The sequence below is a fragment of the Triticum aestivum genome, chromosome 3A (assembly GCF_018294505.1).
Source record: "Triticum aestivum cultivar Chinese Spring chromosome 3A, IWGSC CS RefSeq v2.1, whole genome shotgun sequence".
Lineage (NCBI taxonomy): Eukaryota > Viridiplantae > Streptophyta > Magnoliopsida > Poales > Poaceae > Triticum > Triticum aestivum.
In genome coordinates, this window is record NC_057800.1 from 442,282,337 (window position 1) to 442,286,426 (window position 4,090).

Consider the following 4,090-nt stretch of genomic DNA (forward strand, 5'->3'; position numbering starts at 1 on the left):
TGAAAAGAGGCTATTTGATATAAGCTCATTAGATGAATGGAGAACCCAAGCATATGAAAATGCAAAGTTATTCAAAGAAAAAGTTAAAATACGGCATGACAAAAGAATTCAAAAACGTGAGTTTAAAGTCGGAGAATATGTTATTTTGTACAACTCTCGTTTCAGATTCTTTGCAGGAAAACTCCTCTCCAAATGGGAAGGCCCCTATGTCATCGAGGAGGTTTACCGGTCCGGTGCCATCAACATAAATAATTTCGAAGGTACTAACCCGAAGGTTGTCAATGGACAACGAATAAAGCATTATATTTCAGGAACACTTATTAATCTTGAAAGCAATATTATCCAAACTTTAACACCGGAAGAATACATAAAAGAATCCTTTCAGAACACTCCAGAATAGTCAAAATAAGGAGGTACGTGATACGGTAAGTAAACGGACTCCGAAAAATCTGCAAAAATATATTTTTTCAGTTTAGGAATATTTGAAAATTTTGGAAATAAAGGAACTTCCAGGAAGCGTCCCCTGGTGGGCACAATACACCAGGGTGCACTAGGCAGGTGGGTTGTGCCCACCTGGGACACCTCTCGTACTCCGTTTTTTCTCCATATGCTTGTCCCCCAAGATAAAAAATCTATATATACTTCCCGAACCCAATAACCACCGTATCACGGAGAAAATCCTCTGTTCTCTTTTCTTGCTATTCCTGGTCAGATTTGTCAAGCTGGGCATCATGTCTTCCTGTTCCTCCAACCACATGGAAGAAGATGCTTGGCTGATGAAGATCGAGACGAAGAGGGAGGAGCCCTCGGACATTATCAAAGGAGACAAGGGCAAGGAAACTACCATGGATCCACCCTCGGTGGCAACACAAGCTCTATTGGCCGAGGAGGAGGAAGATATCCTTAAACCTTGTCTTACTCACCTTACTCATGCTAAGATTAAAGCTTTTCGTGCTTTTGAAATGGTTCACATACAAAATAAGTGTCTCACTCGCGGAAATATTTTGCATCAAGAGCATATCATCTATCTTCGGAGCGTCATCCGTCGGCTGGAGGATCTCTTGGCCCTTAAAGACAAGATCGCTTCATCACCACCATCACCTTCTTCACCACCAAAGGATAACTGAATATCGGGTATGGGCACTCCCCCTTGGCTTCCGCCAAGCTTTGGGGATGTGCCCCAGTACCGTATCATCCCACTATCTTTTTACTTTTACTTACCTTAGTTAAATCTTTTGCTTAGGAGAATAAAGTTTAGTGCGATCTTTTCTTCTTTTTGAGATTTGCCTAGTGATCTATCATTGTTATCGTGTGCAAGTTATATAATAAAGTTAGTTTGAGTTTTTGCTTTCTTTATTTTCATGTTGCTAACAAAGAAAAGAAATAAGAAGGAAGAAAAAGAGAAAGGAAATAAATAAAAGAAGGGAAATAAGTCAATAAGATTATATACTAATCCTATGGTAAGTGATAGCACCACATAAGGAAAAGTATAGGTAAGAAAATTTTATTAGAGATTGACAAACATAGCATTAGTCAATGATGCAACTCATGAAATAATTAATAAGGGAAGAGAAGATTCACATATAGATATACTATCCTAGAAATCTTTTGTGATTGTGAGCCCTCATCAAAATATTATATGCCAAAATTGTTGACGTTACATAGAAGTCATATTGTCATAGATCCTTTAACATGTGATGCTTTCCCCCTATCTTTGCTAGCCAAAAATTATGAACTAAGTAGAGATACTACTTGTGCATCCAAAAACCCTTAAACCCAAATCTTTTTCAAGTGTCCACCATACCTACCTAGGGATTGAACAAGATCCCTCAAGTAAGTTTTCATCGGTGCAAAAAGGCAATAAAAATTGCTTCTAAATATGTGAGATCATTTAGTGCAAGAGAAAATTGAGCGTTGCACGAACTTGGATGACAACGAATAAAGCGACATAGTGCATAATAAAGGTTGTCATCTTAAGGGGCAATGTAATGTGATGTTCTTTTGCACTAAGGGTTTGAGCCTGCAAACAAATAAGCACATGGCAACCTCTACCTCCCTCTACGAAGGGCCTATCTTTTACTTTTATGCAAAGAGTCAAAGTTTTCTCTATGTTCCATTTTATTTTTCTCCTTTGGCAAGCATCATGTGGTGAGGAAAGATCTAGGCACATATGTCCAACTGAATATGGGTAGCATGAGTTATTATTGTTGACATCACCCTTGAGGTGAATACGTTGGGAGGCGAAACTATAAGCCCCTATCTTTCTATGTGTCCGGTTGAAATGTTTTGCTCATGTGCATGCGGTGAGTGTTAGCAATCCTGGAAGACTATATGATGGTTGAGTATGTGGACTTGCCTAAAGGCTCCGATACTTGACCCTTCCTGAAAAGATGAAGAATTGTAGTTGCAAAGTTGACCGAGAACATAGTTTGTTTGTCTCTAATAGAGTTTATGCTTCATACTTCGATAGTATGATGAATTGTCACTTATTCTTGAGAAGTCTATGATAAAAATTCTATGATAAAAGTCTTATGTTTAAGTTTTTGCTGTTATAATAATCAACATGGTGCTTCTATGTCCGTATTTTGTTCTATAATGGGAGAAAAGGCATTAGATTTCCAGCTTTTTGGTGTAATTCTAATGCCTTTTCTCCCATAATTTATAAGGAACACACCAAGAGGGAGAATTTCAGCAGCTGGGAATCTGGACCTGGAAAAGCCACGTCGGGCCACCTATTCTGCACAACTCCAAATGGGCTGAAACTTTACGAAGATTTTTTATGGAATATATAAGAAATATTGGAGCCAATAAGTACCAGAGGGGGGCTACCAGATGGGTACAACCCACCTGGGCGCGCCAGCCCCCCCCTGGCGCGCCTTGGTGGGTTGTGCCCTCCTCGGCCCACATCCGGTGCCCATATTCTGGTATATAAGTGGTTTTAACCTAGAAAAAATCACAATAATACTTTCAGGATAGATCACCGCCGCCTCGAGGTGGAACTTGGGCAGGAGCACTTTTGCCCTCCGGTGGAGCGATTCCGCTGGGGAACTTCCCTCCCGGAGGGGGAAATCATCGTCATCATCATCACCAACAACTCTCCCATCTTGGGGAGGGAAATTGATACGTCCATTTTGCATCATGCTTTTATATCGATATTTATTGCATTATGGATTGTTATTTCACTTTATGTCACAATACTTTTGGCTATTCTCTCTTATTTTACAAGGTTTACATAAGGAGGGAGAATGCCGCCAGCTGGAATTCTGGGGTGGAAAAGGAGCAAATATTAGAGACCTATTCTGCGCAACTCCAAAAGTCCTGAAACTTCACGGAACATCTTAAAATAAATAAAGAAAAATCCTCGCCAAAGATGAAGGCCAGGGGGCCCACACCCTTCTCACGAGGGTGGGGGGCGCCCCCCCCTAGGGCGCGCCCCCTACCTCGTGGGCCCCCTGGTGGCTCTCCGACGTCCATCTTCTCCTATATGAAGTCTTTTGATGAGAAAAAAAGAGCAAGGAACTTTTCGGGACGAGACTCCGCCGCCACGAGGCGGAACCTTGGCGGAACCAATCTAGAGCTCCGGCAGAGCTGTTCTGCCGGGGATACTTCCCTCCGGGAGGGGGAAATCATCACCATCGTCATCACCAACGCTCCTCTCATCGGGAGAGGGCAATCTCCATCATCATCTTCACCAGGACCATCTCATCTACAAACCCTAGTTCATCTCTTGTATCCAATTCTTGTCCCGAAGTCCGGGATTGGTGCTAGTAGGTTGCTTGTAGTGTTGATTACTCCTTGTAGTTGATGCTAATTGGTTTATTTGGTGGAAGATCATATGTTCAGATCCTATATGCATATTATTAACCCTCTGATTATGAACATGAATATGCTTTGTGAGTAATTACGTTTGTTCCTGAGGACAAGAGAGAAGTCTTGCTATTAGTAGTCATGTGAATTTGGTATTCGTTTGATATTTTGATAAGATGTATGTTGTCTAGCCTCTAGTGGTGTTATGTGAACGTCGACTACATAACACTTCACCATTATTTGGGCCTAGAGGAAGGCATTGGGAAGTAATAAGTAGATGATG